The sequence below is a fragment of the Lemur catta genome, chromosome 17 (genome assembly GCF_020740605.2).
Source record: "Lemur catta isolate mLemCat1 chromosome 17, mLemCat1.pri, whole genome shotgun sequence".
Lineage (NCBI taxonomy): Eukaryota > Metazoa > Chordata > Mammalia > Primates > Lemuridae > Lemur > Lemur catta.
This window is the reverse complement of record NC_059144.1, coordinates 10,743,670-10,759,067: the sequence shown is the minus strand read 5'-3', so window position 1 is coordinate 10,759,067 and position 15,398 is coordinate 10,743,670. Positions and strand designations below refer to the sequence as shown.

General features: G+C 49.7%; 1 protein-coding gene across 2 annotated transcripts in view; it reads right to left on the bottom strand.

Moving 5' to 3' along the window:
* The window catches only part of SLC24A3 (solute carrier family 24 member 3), a 457,347-nt gene that overhangs the window by 163,892 nt on the left and 278,057 nt on the right, over positions 1-15,398 (bottom strand). The gene's annotated exons all lie outside the window — the stretch shown is intronic.

Genomic DNA, 15,398 nt, shown 5'->3' with positions numbered 1-15,398 from the left:
AAATAAAATAGGGTATCAGTGCTTTGTGAACCTAGTGGCTGGGCTTACAACAGAGAAGCAAAACATTGGGGGACTGGTCTGCTCAGCTCCCACCCTGACGCACATGCAGAACTGGTGTGACTACAGCACATGGATCAGCCAGACCACAGGCAACCTGAGTCAGGCATTGGCTAGCACCTTGCCCCTGCCTTTAATATTATTCTCTTTTGGGCAGCAGCTCTTATTTGTGACAGGAGTCCTGCTCCTTGCATGGAGCAGCTGTCTGCCTTTGTTCTGTCCACACTGATTGTGTGACTTGATCCAACCCCAGGGACACTGTTTACCTTCCACTTGTAACCAGAAGGTACGGAGCCTCCATCCACAAGTGCTTGGTATACCCCAGTGCTCAAGCTCCCAGCTGCTGTCTGGGAAGTTTTATTAATAGTCAAGCAACATCAAGCCTCCAGGTCTGTTTCCAGGAACTTCAAGCTCCTTGGAAGGGGCTAAATTCTGGGGAATCCCACAATGTCCCGGCCATCCAGGGATGGATGCTTCAGATCACCCAGGAGCCCTTTCCTCTTTGGCTGTATAAATTATAGATCTTGGAGTTAGACTGGACCCTGAGAACCTTTTCCTCATTTTAAAGAGGAAGAAGCCAAAATCCCAAAGGGCAAGTGACTTACTCCAGGTCATAGAGCTGGTCAGCGGTGGCTCCAGGACAGAATGACCCTACACCACTGAGCTGTCATGGAAATCAACAAGCCAAAGGTATTGACATCACCCACCCATACTCCTCCTCCTTTGACAAATGGGCCTGAGACCATCACTACTTTACCCCAAAAAGAAACAGAGAGAGACCCTCAACACTCAACTGATCTGAGGACATTCAAAGCAGTATGGCACTCCTGTTGCTTGTTGCTGCCCAGCGATTACAATTTCTTTGCATCTTCTTATTAGAAACATCGAAATAGAAAACAATAGAAGTCTCTGCCCATGGCTTACAGTGTGGGACACTCCCTCCCCTTCCCCTTTCATGCTGTGTCTCCATGCCAACGCCGTCACTAAATCAAGTGTATATGAATACACTCGCAGAAGAGCTTTTTACTTCCTTTTCAATGCTCTTAAAAACAACAACAACAACAACAACAACAACAAAACGAGGGCCAGCAAGTTTCACAAGGAATGACACAATCAATCAGCTCTTGAGTCAGGCTGAGCTCTTTCTAATTTGAACAGATTCCTTTCTGAGCTTATTTGTGTATTTACTATAAGAAGGGAGACAAGAAGATTCACTTTTTGCCATTTTTGGTATAGAAAGGTCTGATTCCTCTGCCAGCAGAGCAGAAAGTGGAGCAAAACTTTCAGGAAGCAGGCTGTTGGTGACAGTATACATTGCAAGCAAGAACTGGGATGTGTGGAACAAACTGCACAAGACAGTGGTACCTATGGTCAAAGTGGGATCAAAGAAACAGGGTGTACCCAGGTACCCAAGGTGGGACGAGCTAGGAATGAATGTTTAAGGAGCAGGAGGAAGGACTGGCGGAGGGAAGAGGTGAACTTGGAGAGGTGTGCGGGGCCAGATTGTGCAGTCCTGATTCTTAAAAATGTTCTTAAAGCATCATTTGGACTTCACGGATTATGGACATGAAGGCAAGGCCCATTAGCAAGCTCCTGCAGTGGGCAGTGGCGCGAGCAAGGGCCACACCAGTGGAGATGAAGAGAAGGAGAGAGATGGAAACCCAGGTTGAAGGTGAATGGCCAGAATTTGCAGATGGGTGGGGTGGAAGGGAGAGAACTCAAGGCTAATTTCTAGGATTCCAGCCTGTACAACTCAGTGCATGGTGGTGACAATACAGAGATGGCAAAGCTAAGCGACAAACAGGTGTGCAGGAAGAATGAAAGGTGTCTCCATTTTCAAAGACAAAAGTCTTTTAAAACCTCATAGCTCCATTTCAAACTAGATTTGAACTCCATGTAAACCCAAGAAGTGTTGTCTGGGTTGCCAAGGAATACACACACACACACACACACACACATACATATCTCTCCCACATGCAAACCCACATGTATTCCAAATCACACTTTAAGTAGTTGTGCCTAATATGTTAAGACTTACTGCCTGTTGTGTTTTACAAAAAAGTTATAGTACCATAAATATATGTGTTTGTAACGTGTGCGTTTGGATCCAAGTGTGGGGATAAAGCCATCCTGTGGGACCCGCCCTGTGTGAGGAGGAGTAAGGGGTCTTGTCATGAGCCAACTCTGCAAAACCAGAGTGATAAAGTCAAATGAACTTGGGCCTGTGTCCAGGAAGGAATGAGAGCGCCCAGAACCAGCCCAAACTGCTGGTCTCATCACAGCTTTGGATGCCGAAAAGCATTATGCTAACTGCCCAAACTACACCTCTGCCTAATCTCTGTGGTCCGTGGTGCAGAGGAAAAGGCAGTTCTCACAAGTTCAAGAAGGGAAAAAAAAATAATTCCTCCAGCTTCCACCTTTCTACATAAAAAAACAGCAACCAGAGTGCTAATGAAATAGCTGAGAAGACAGATTCTGTGATTACCTTTGGAGTCTACGCACGAGCAAGCAGCAGGGAGTCTTTCAGAATTCTGAGGATAAATCATGAGAGTCAATGGAAAGCATCCAAACCAACGGCCCAGTAGTGAGGGCTGCACATAGACCTAATTTGTAATGTGCTTAGGGATTTCTAGGCAAAAGGATATGTCATCAAGAAGTCTTATTTGCAAACAGCTGCTGGGGTTCTTGCGAGAAACGTTGAAGGGAACCTTAGAAAATAAGTCCCTCAAACAGAGTGCCACCGGGAGTCAAGGGCACATGCCCTGGGGGTAAAGGGATGGGAAAATGGGCACCATCTTGGGCCCCCGATGATGGTGCCTGGGTGGGTTGTTGACTGAGTTTATTCCAAATGTCCTCTGAACCAGCTCCTTGGGATCCGGTTCCAAATTTCTCAACAAGATGAGTTGTGCAAATTGAAAGGGCAAGTTATCTCTGGGGCCCTTGAGGTTCCTTAAAGTGTGAGAACAAGAGTGCACCAGAAGTGAGAACAGTTTGGGAAAATCTTCTGGAATCTTTGAGGGGAGCAGAAAATGAGTTGGGAGCTCAGGGACGCAGAGGGGTGTTGCAGAGCTTGGGCTCTGGGCCTTCACGGGGCGGAGCCCTGGGGTCTGGAACGAACCTGGCCGCTTACTTCCCAACAGTTGCCTCCCAGGCCCAGTGGGCTTTGGAAAGCAAAGCCACATTCCTAAACCTCCCCTCCACCCATCCCTAATTGATGACATGTTTGGGCACCTTTTATATGAGGGACACTGAGTTTGGTTGCGGAAATAATACCTCAGTAGATAGAGGCCAGTCCTTCAAGGAAAGAATTTAACTTAATAGAAGCTGGAGAACATTGTGATCCTCATTAATGATGAATTTTGTTTAGATGCCATGTCTGTGTGCAGAGATTCAGAAAGGACTCTGAGTCATGGTTAAGTTGTGAAATAGACACATCTTTGCAGGGGAGGTCTCTGCTGTCCTGGGATGTTTGCAATGCCCAGGCTATTTGGGCAGTACAGACATCGGGAGAGAGACAAGCCATGCCCCTGGTATGGGAGGCCTGCCTGTTCTGGCTTTGACTTGCTCTCTCCTGCCTTGTACGCTGGAGTAGCCTGAGTATTTGATTTAGTATGTGTGTCCTGAAGAAGGCCTGGCCCCCAAAAGTTCACCTTGTTGGACTTAGGATTGGTGGAACCCCCAGAGCCTTATGAAAACACTGGGAAATAACTCACCATCTGAGTGGACAGGCTCTATACTTAGCCACCAAGATATCAAGCACACATCGTTCATTCATTCACTCACATGCTACCCACTCAACAAGCAATTCCTCCATGCAAATTGCCATTCTGGGAATCATGGGGACGTGAAGCTCACTGAGCCACGGTCCCAGCTCTCTACCATCAATCTGGGAGGAGGAGAAGGACATGTTACAGGAGGGCAACAACGGAAAGTAGAATTCAGAGTTGGGGGAGATCCGCGCTTGTGTCAAAAGTTTCACTGTTCCTTATGGGAAGTAAAAGAAAGCTTCAACATGGAGAGGACATCTAGCTGGACCTTGGAGTTGGATTCCAAAGAGGCCAAAGGTGCTGAGGGCCTAGCCAGGAACTGGAAGCAGGAAGGCCCTGGGACTTCTTGGTGGGTAGTGAAGAGTCAGTTCTTGCTAAACCACCATACATGGGTGTATAAGAGAAGAGAACAACAATAATGGAAAAATGGTTGTCAGACGGACCGTGGGGGCACTCTGAAATAACAATACTGGCAGTGGCTAATAATTACTGAGCCCTTACTAAGTGTCCAGCTCTAAACATTTGGCATGGATTGATTAATTATTACACAGAGAGCCCTGTGAAGTAGAAACTATCATTGTCCTCATTTTATAGAAAAACCAAGGTACAGAGAGGGAAAATAAGTTTTATTTTAAGCATTAATGTACCTAAAAGGTGGTGAGGCTGGGATTTGAACCCAGGAAGTCTGACTCTAAAAACACACTCTCTCCCCATCATGCCATGCTGACCCTCCAACGGTGGAGGCAATAACTGGGGGAGGGTTTGGGGCAAAGCATGACCTCAACATTGCTCTCAAGAGATTGATCTGCTGCTAGAAGAGCTAAATTTTCACTGGAGAGGGACAGATTGGATCCAGGAAGATCATTTAGGTGGTTGCTGTCTGGACAAGTACTGACCGCAGGGTAGAAGCAATGAAAATAGTATGATAGTTAATATTTCCTTGTGCCTATTATGGGCCAGGCACTGGACTAGGCATGTTACATGCTTTACCTCATTCAACTCTGTAAGGCGGGTGCTAGCCTCCTCCCCACACGCATATGGGGAAACTGAGGCCTGGAGTATTAAAGGTTACACAGGCAGTATGTGGCACAGCAGGGGTTTGCATGCTTGACCTCCACACTAATCCAGGGAAACGGTGACAGAGCCAACAGGATTTGTCAAGTCCAAAGTCAGGCACAGCACCAGAGGGAATGCGCTGAAGGGAACAAATGCTTTGGGATGAGACAAGACCCTTGCTCTTCATGGCTAAGCGCATAGGAAAGGAAACATGGGGGCTGAACAGAAAGAAAGCCGTTGGGGGGTGGGCAGGGGGATGACACAGCACACCCAAAGAGGGTGACAGTCTCCCATGTGGGGTGTTGGGACTGGGTGACCTCAGGCTCCCCACAGCTCACTGGTGAGAAACATGACATCTTTTCCCACCCCCCACCTCCGAATTGGCTCAGACAAACTGTGCCCCAACAACCTGCCTCGGGACGTTCCCGGAGGACCCTGGTGTGGCATCTGAATGCTCACCGCACAGGCCCAGCCTGCGGAATGTGGACGGGGAGAAGACCCGGAGGAAGGCTGGACCTTCAGGCGGACTCCAGGTGTGGGCACAGGTGCAACGTGCCCTTCTGTGGGGCTGCGAGATGGGCGAGACCTGGAGTGTGTTGTCACAGGCACTGTCCGTGCCCATCCTCGTCCCTGGGCACTCACGTTCCTGTCATGCCAACCCCACAACGTCTATTTGCATGAGGGCTCTGGAGCCTGCTTGGCACCCCCGAGTGTGGGGCGACTGGACATGCTATGAGTGAGGGACCCTCAAGCAGCCCTCGGTCGACAACAGATCACTGCTGGTGGATAAACACCCAGGTCCCTCGCAGCCCGACTGGGATAAGTGGAAGTGGATGTTCTCTACTACCTTCCAGTTCCCCAGTGGGGTTAAGCTCCAGCTGCCCGGCCATGGGGTAGCCGGCTTTCCCACACACACTGTATCTACAGGCTGCCTTCCTTCCTCTGCCTCACGTCCTCCCCCTGCCCCCTGGAGCTTCCTGGGACCATCCTGGGAATGAAGTTCTGGCCCTGGACCCCTGGTATCAGGGTTGGCTTCTGCGGGAGTCCACCTGAGACAGTTGTCTTGGCTACAGGAGCTCTTCTGGTGCAAATCCTCAAGGAAGAAACCAGTCCCCAAGGCACTGACTGTGGGAACACGCTGCATATACAGGTTCCTGCGGTGGGGAAGCTTCTTTGCTTTAAGGTCAGTTTTTTTGTTCAACTTGAAACCCCTTTCTGGAGTCTCTAACATTGTAGGTGGGAGATTGGGTAGGGGGAGGGAAGAGGAAGGGAAGGTAGAATGAAAAACAAAAAAGTTCCCACTGGATAGCATTTATTCTGACGTCTCAGGGAATGATAAACGGCAGGTCTTGTACTGAGGTTCTCCCGAGAGCAGAATCGGCAGCAAACGACTGGCACAGAGCAAAAGCCATTGAGCACAATATTCAAAATATACGGAGTGTTTTTCTGATAAATTAAGATAATAATTCGACTGGCTATTTTATCCAGACTGATTAGTTGAATATTTGCTAAAGACTAGTTCTTTAAGCTATGGCATGTGATAGTTCCAAAGAGCAGTTATCTCACTGTTTACTTAGCTTTTATACTGCTATTTTTCAGAGAAAAATAATACTCCTATAAATTATACACATGGTCAGTACAAAACTATCATATGCAAATCTGTGACTGTTGGCAATGTCAGCTCACGAGAACAAATAAAGTTTATTTACTATCTAAAAATTAATAAATAAAAATAATGCACATGGAGTGGGGAACAGGTGGACCAAGTAATAAATTAAACAAATAAATGAAGAGGCTGCCAGTATCTGGTCTCCATATGTAAACATTTGGTATCTAAGCAATGTGCACACTCTCTCTACTGAAGGGAAGGGATGAGATAAAACATAAAATTATCTCTCTCCCACCATCATTTGGGGCCCTCATAAAATCAGATTTGAAGCTGGTTCCTTCAAAGCTCACACCCCAGACTTATTTCTATTTTGCACCGGGCTCAGGACACCAACCCAAGTGAGAGCAGAGTGACTCCACCAGACCTTTCTCTGCAGGTGTGTAGCAGGGACCCGAGTCTCAGAATTCTGCATCTCTGTCCTCTCATGGGCTTTACGGTAGGGTCTACTTTGCATGATAATACTGGCAGGTAACATTTATCAAACCTGTGTCTCAGAAGCAGAACTTGGTGTGGGGACCCCAGTGCCAGTCATTTACCTGGGAGGGGAGACCCCAGGAAGTGCCAGGAGAAGAACAGGGACATGATCAGGGCAGGAAGAGCAGCTCGGAAAGGTACATTAGCAGGTCGGTTCCTGCGTGGGCAACTAGCACTCCTTCCTGCCTGGGGAGCTCTGGGAGGCAGAGTAGGACGTGCGTTTCAGTCGGTACAACTGAGGCACGAGGGAACTGAGGTATTTGTCCACCACCAAGCCCCTTTCCGTTTGAGGCCTGCTTCTGGGGGCTACTTGGGGTTACTTCTTGGCTGTCCTGCCTTCGGGTAGAATGGGCTGTGGGGGCCAGAAAAAGCCCAGAGCTGCAGGGGCTGGAAGGTGGAAGTTGGCGGGGGGGTACACAAGATTTGTAAGCACTAAGGGGACAGGGAGGGGATGGTTCATTCAGTGCCGGACACTCCGCCCAGAGCTTCACACACCTGCTTTCACGTATGAGGTGGGCACCGTATCTCCAGTGACAGATGAGGAAACCGAAGCTTGGCAAAGCAGAGCAGCTTGCCCTCGGCGACAAGCCAACAAGTGGAAAAGCCGGGTCTGAATTCGGGCGGGTTTCCCCCCACATGCTTGCTCTGAGCATCACACTGAACACCCAGCTCAGCTCCTGCAGGACCAACCCCCCAGCAAGGCCGCGTGGAGCCAGGGGGCCGCATGCTTCGACCTGGGCCTTCAAATCAAGTCTCATGAGCGAGGGGGTGAGGCAGTGATTTAAGATGTATCCAAACATAATTTACTGTCTTTGTGCTAATCCTCTCTGGACACCGGTTTTAGCTTTGTGTTGACACTGACAAATTAAGGACATGCTCAGCACTTTTCCAAGAGTAAACAGCAAATTCCACAAGCTGTTCTAATCATTTTTCTTTTCCAGAGTAAAATCCCTTAACTAAACACGTCTGCCTAGGAGTGAGTTGTTGCTGGGACCTTTCTGACCACATCACGTAGGTTCCCTTAAATTTTAAAACTGCCTTGGTTAAATTTACTCCTGATGCTATTGTAAAGGAGACTGTTTTCTTAATTTTTTTTTTCCAGATAGTGCATTTTTAGTGTATAGAAATGCTACTGATTTTTGTATGTTGACTTTGTAACCTGCAACTTTATACTGAATTTGTTTATCAGTTCTAATAGTATTTTGGTGGAGTCTTTAGAGTTTTCTATATATAAGATTATGTTGTCAGCAGACAATTTTACTTCTTCCTTTCCTATTTTATAGTTAATAATGAGATATATTTCAAAATTGCTAAAAGAGTGGATTTTAAATGCTCTCATTACAAAGAGATGATAAGGATGGCAGGTGATGGATATATTAATTAATTAGCCTGTTTTGCTCATTCCATAATGCATACATGTATGGAAACATCACATTATACTCCATAAATATACACAATTACTATTTGTCAGTTAAAAAATTTTCAAACCCCTCGCAGCAAGCGGTCTCTCCCCGAGCCCTGGGCTTGGTGGAAATGCCTGTTGCAGAGAGGCTTCCTGTGACATCCCAGCCCTGTTGCTCATGAGGACGGCAGCTCTGTCTGAATGGACTTGGCCCTGGTCCCACGACAGGAGGTGGTGTGTGATGGGTTAAGCAAGCACAGGTGAGATGCCTTTAGCAGGGTGTTGGGAGGGGGAGAAAGTGAAGTAAACTTAACATTTACTGAGCACCTACTATGTGTTCCCACTTTATAGAAGTGGAAACTGAGGTCAGCAGAAATTCTGGGATTGGTTTCAAAGCCCCGGGCTGATTGGTAATATACACACTTTCTCACTCCTACTCCGAGTGTCCTTTCTCTTCCCAGAACATCACATCCTGGCTTTATTTCAGTAAGCCTGGGGGCCTGGCAGTGCCTTCTGCACATCCTGCTTGTCTGAATGGCTATACCGGGGCCGTCCTTAAGAGTACTGAGTAAGGAGCAGCCTCTTTGCTGGCAACCTTTTCTCCGGCCATCTCTGCTTCTAGCTTTCAAGTTGACAACATAAGCAAAGGGAGGGGAGATGCTGAATTAGAATCCATGGCTCGGCCATCTAGGGTACCCACTAGCCACGTATGGCTATTTACATTAATGTTAATTAGAATGAAGTAAAACCAAAATCAGTTCCTCAATCACCCTGGCCACATTTCAAGTGCTCAACAGCTGCCTGTGGCCCATGGCTACCGTATTAGACAGCAGAGACAGAACACGTCCCCCAGCACAGAAAGTTCTGTTGGACAGCGATGGCCTATAAACATAAAGCTGAGTCTCAGAGCCAGAAAAGCAAAACGATAGCCTTGGAAGACAAAAATAACCCCTGGGGCTGAGGGGGAAAGTGAGCTTAGATACACAAGGTGCGGGCGGAGGCCGGCGCTGGGGAGGGGCCTCTCCGCGTCCTGCGGGACTCTGGCCCCTCCGCCCCCCGCCCCTCCGAGAGCCGCTGCATCACAGGTTTATTCTTTGGCTTTTAACAAAAGCAATCTGGGCCTGGGGAAACACATCCAGGAAAACCACTCTTCCAGACATTAAAATTAAACAGCAGAAATAACTGGAAGCAGCTGGGGCCCCAGGGAACAAAATCCATTTGTTGAGGCCCCTTCCAGAAAGAAGAGCTCCCTCGCCCCTCTTTTGGGACTGAAAGGGGGACAACAAGCTGGGAGTAAGGGAGCCCCTCTCACCTGGGACCTCGGCTGTCCCAGAGCTTCCCCAGCCTCGGGGAGCACCTCCAAATCGGCCTTTGCTTCTGCTGTGGGTGGGGGAGCTGGGACTCCTCTGTCCTCCATGGCCCCCGGGGGAAGCCATGCGATTCAGTCGTGCTGACCGGTTGAGACCTGACCCGGTGGAGGTCAACCCACAGGCCTGGTGACCTACAGCCAGGCAGGAGAAGTATGAGTTGTGCCCGTTAGAGACCTCTGGGGGCTGTGAATGAAGAAACTGACCAGCACAGGGAGGTAGTGAACAAGCAGATCAGGGCACAAAAGATGACACCAGGTAGCATCAGAGCCAGGGCGGGAGCAAAAATGCACATCACAGAGAAAAAGGCCTGCATGGGGAGGGAGGGAGAGAGAGGTCCAGGCCATCGCTCTGCCAGGCCAGGGTTATTGCAAAATTGAGACAATTTGGAATGGACCAGAACAAGCCACAAACCAGAGCGAGGATGCTACATGAACAGCCTCCCTCCTGCCCCCATACCCTGGTCACTTCCATCACTTCTGTCCCAAGGGCCTTCATACCAGGCCATCCATTTCTTCCGAAGCTTCGGGGAGCAAAGGGATCACCATGGAATCATGAGACAGAAATCGGCACTCTCGACCCTAGAGGCTGATCTGGGGATGGGAGAGAGCATGTGGATGTACACTCGTAAGGCAAGATTCCCCAGTTCCCAGACTAGACAGGCCTCCTGGGCTGGGGAAGGATGAGAAAACTGTGCACAGGAGTTGAGGGGGCCGGGAGACCACCCACCTTGAGATCAAGCCCTGGACACCCTCACCTGCGGACAGTGAAAGGAATGGCATTAAGGGTCCTCTTTGTCACTCCTGGATCACCTCCACCTGCGGGGAGCCCTGGCCTGACAGCAGCACTAGTCCTGCCCGGAGCCCCCCACGTCCCCTCCCTGAAGGGAGCCCACATCCTTTATTTCACCATGAGCCCCCCAAGGGCACTGGACACTGGGGTGCTGTGAAAACGGAGATGTGGACACAGGAGGCCAGAGGGGGCCTAAGGCAGATGGCCAGGGACCTCCCACAGGGCTCATACATGACGCTATGGGCAGCCCGAGGTGGCCCAGATGGCAGCCGCCCCAGCAGCTCAGTGGAGGGAACAGTCCCTTCTGCATGGACTCCTGAGTTTCTTGTGGGACGTCTCGGAGCATGTCTAGGGTTTAGAACATGAAGACGCACATCAGAAACATTCTTATTGATGTCCTTCCCCCTGCACCGCCATTGGCAGGTTCGGGTTGCTGCGCTGGTTAGCAGCCCTTCTCCCAAACAGACTCCCTGGAGAGCTTGCCTCAGTCACGGCGACGGAACCCTTTTCAGACGTGTGATGCTTTATAGTCCCTTACACTTAGGCGTGTGGAAATGTCTGCCTGCCGGAAGAGAGGAATTACATTTAAAATGGGAAAAGAAGGCTTGAAGTTTACTAAGAATATTCTTGAAAGCTGACAAGGTGCATAGTGGGTATTCCTGCTGTGGAGTTTGATCTATTAAGAATAGACAGCTGCTCACACTGTTCTGAGAAACAATTTCAAATATCGATTACTTAAAGCTTCTTTTACTGGAAAAAATATGTAGCTTGGTTTATAATCTCAAAGATTTGGCTATCTATGTCCTGTGGGATAATGAGAAAAATTTCACAAGATATTTATAAATCACAAACTACAGTTCTAGAAAATGATTCAGTCTCCTTCCTCTATTTGGGGCAAGCTAGATGGATCGTAGGGTGCAAATTTCCTCATAGACAGGAACTCCCGTGTTCAGTGTCTCAGTGTTGTAATAAGCTGGATATAAAACAAGTTCTATGACAGGTGTGCTTTCTCAGGGATATATTTTGTTGGGAAAGTTGTAAAGATCATGGATTTCCCCACAAGTAAAAAACCCATACATGAGGAACAGGCAGAAGGAATAGAAAACTTTTTTTATAAAGTGCAATGTCAGGGCTTAAGGTTTCTGATTTCCACAAAAACAGAATGATCCAAGGGAGACTTAAAGCTACGGTGTTCAGAGAGTTGAACCAGAAATGGGCCATTTGAGTTCCACAAAGCACACACAAAAGAGAGAAGTACTTACATGAAAGAAAAGAAAAAGAGAAGCAAGCTTTGACATTAAGGTTTAAAAGACTGTGTTGAAGGGGTCTCAGAACCATCTGTGTCCCCAGACCTGTACCCAGCTGAGGCTGAAAGCTGCAAGTTTTAGCAGAAAAGTACACCCATGGGGCCCAAATGGAAGGGGACAGTTTGAGTTTAGGTGCAAACAGTAAATTTGAATAGGTTTTAGGGTATAATGTGAAAGGACCGGGCACTCTGGTTGACATCTGTGACTAGGGCCAGTTAACCCCATGAAAGGACAGCCTCACCCGTGGGGCAGCCTGGAGTGACAGGACTTCCTGCTGGGACCCTCGGCAGAAGCCATCCCTCCCCTGCCTGGGTGAGGCGGACCCAGCTCTTCGGAGGCCTAGAGACGCTGCGTGCTGTTCAGTCCTCCATACTCACTCTGGGTAACCCTTATCAGGCTAGAGGTGCTCCTCGGGGTCCCTGGGACCCTGGGATCTCCTGCCCAAATGGCCCTGAGCCTTTTTCTGTGGCCTGCATGGGTCTTTCTCAAGTCACTAGAGGGCAGACCACTCTACCCCTGGCTGTGCCTGACCGTATTTGGCCCTAACCCTAGGCAAGGAGGGGTGGCCAAGGGATGGCGCCATCAGGAATCTGCTTCCCACCCCTCCCAGTGCGGCAGCCAAGTCACCTTGCGGTGCTTTCCATGCAAGTTCCCACCGCCCTCTCTGTCCTCTCACTCTCGCTCCCCACCACCCACGGCCTGGGCTTCTGCTCCCTGCAGGCTCCCTGAACCCTCACATCCTATATCCTTGTCCCTGGGGTTTCTCATTCTTGCCTGGAATCCCTTTAATCTATTCTCCTTTGGAAACTCCTACCTGCTCTTCAAGAACAGCCGGCCTGCCGGCCTGATGCCTGATCATGCCTTCTCTGAGCTCCCGCACATGCTGTATAGACCGTGACCAGCACTGAGTGCACGGCAAGTGCTGGCCACAGCAGTTCCCTTCGCAAGACAGTGGGCTCCTTCAGAGTGAGGCTGTGTCTCAGGCATCTGGAAGGGCCCAGCCCAGGACTGCCACACTGCAGGGCTCAGGAAATACATTCTAGATGTCCAAGTGCAGGAAGGAAATCTGTGTTTAACTTCTTGTAGCTTTGACTGGTGCATTCATCTGTTTCCTGCTGGTGAATCAAATGCCAAATGTTTGCCCTTGCAGTGAATCTTCTTAACATCAAGGATGTTCATTTAATGATTCTTGAGCATCCTACACATGCTGGGCAACATGGAAGGTGAAGCAGATAAAAAGAATCGCTCATTCCTGCACTGAACAAATAGTGACTGTGCAACTTTTGCTGTTCAATGTGCAAGACGCGGTATAAAAGGGGCTTCTCTTATGTCCAGGTTGGGAGTTCACATTCTAGTGGGTAGGATAACATAAGATTTTGTCCTTGACTTTAGGAACAGCACCAGCAGGCCCACCTAACATTTGTCTCTGCCATGTAGAAGAGGTACCCCCCTGCTCTGCCCAGCAGGCTCTGCTCTGGACTACGCACATGCATGTGGACACCCAGGCAGCAAGTTAAAGCTTGCCCTACCTGGGTCCCTTCCTTCCAAGAGGAGGACCCAGGGAGGAAGCTGCACAGGCCTTGGCCGTGGGCTCAGGGCTATCTGGGTGGGGAATTCTGGGGTTCTGCACGCCTGGAGTGTAATCTTGAAGAGATGGGCACTGACCTCGGCCCCTGGACTCCTTGCCCTGTGGGTTCTAAAGTGCAAGGCCCAGGGCAGGGTCTAGGAGTGGTCTTAGATACCAGTGACTTCAAAGTGCTAAGCTGCAGGCTTCTGTCCACTCTTTGAGGAACTGTCTAAGGGGAATAGTCCCCATTTTTGTCCACTTTGCCTTTACTCCAGCCTGGAAATGCACTCCCATGGACAGCACAGGACTTCTTGGGTACCCTGAGCTCATGAAGGGCAAGAAAAATGCACCCCTCCACCTTCAGCTGGTGATTCGGTGGGGCTAGGGGGAGCTGGAGGTGGGGAAAAGGGCCCTGCAGCTGCAGAAGACAACACCACCCCAGGAGGGTGAAAGCTCGCACTGTTTGGGCTCGCACTGTTTGGAAATCTCATCTCGCACATGTCGAGGCATCAGGGTGCTAATGGCTAGCGGGGAATTAATTCTAGATTCAACTCAGTGTCTGGGTCTCCTCAGCCCTGAGACAGGGGAGGCTCCTTGGTGCTGCAGGCGCCTCTCTATTCAATGCTCCGTGCACTCGCCCCTCTCGAATGGCAGGGAATGCAGAGATTCTCCGTATTCGCTGTGTATTTGCAGATGTCTTTGCTGAAAAGGGACTTTTCATGCCGTTTCTTGGGAGAGGGTGTTAGGAAAGAGTTGAGAAGTTGATTGTTTCCACCCAGAAAGGGAGTCGAGCCTGGGGTGGCTCAGGGGTCCAGAGACGTCAGCTATCTTTCCAGAAGCCACACACGAAGCAAGGCCGGCACAGGGGGGGTTCAAGCCCATGTCTGCTCTGACTCCAGAACCCAGGGTGTGTCTACTGACCTTCAGGTGTGGATTGAAAAGGAAAGTCTCTGTCCCCTCATTTGAATCATAGTAGGCTTGTGATTGCAATAGAGTACGATGGAAATGACACCATGGGACTTCCAAGGCCAAGTCATAAAAGGCCATGTGGCTTCCTCCTTGTTGATATAACCCCCTCTTTCTGGGCCCTGGGCTGCCAGGTGGAAGTCCTACCACCGAGGCTGCTGCACTGCCGAGGCCACCTGTGGTGCTGTGGCCAGTGGTCCCTGCTGGGCGGGTCCTTCAGACACCCCGGCCCAGGCACCAGACGCGAGAGTGAGGACGCCCACGTGGAAGGGGATGCGCCAGCCCCACTCCTCCAGCTCCAACCACCTGAGTTGGCCCCTCGAAGGCCCCAGATTCTGCAAAGCCACATTCCGGCGTGCCCTTTCGGAACGCTTGACACCCAGAACCCACGGGCAAACCAAAATAGTGACTTGGGGAGTCTGTTTCGTAGCAGTAAATGGGAATATTCTGGGGGAGAGGGAATGCCACAGAGACAGGGAAGCAGTGACGTTAGCTAGTCCAGAATGTGGCCTAGAGCTTTCTGGTGTTGCAGCCAGCCACTCCTCAGACACAGCTTCGCTCACGCCCTCCCCACACCCTCCAGCTGGGCACGAGGTGAATCAAAGACAGACCTACTGGGTCTGTGGAGGAAGATGCTAGGACAGTGGTAGACATTAAGGGGCCAGAAGGGAAGGGAACAAGCTTTTATTGATCACCTACTATGTGCAAGACACTGTGTTGGTTGCCATTACACTTAATCCATTAATTTAACAAATGTTTTGTCCCTGCCATGGGCTAAGAACAGATCTGGGAATGAAACCACGTACAAAACAAAGTCCCTGTGCTCACAGAGCTTACATGTGAGTGAGGCTGACGGTTAATAAGCAAGTAACTGTATAAGGGCAGGTAGCATGAAGGAAAATTAAGCGGGGTGGAGGGAATACCACGGCATTTTAGAAAGGCTGGTTAGGAAAGAGCTCCCCAAGGAGGTGGTG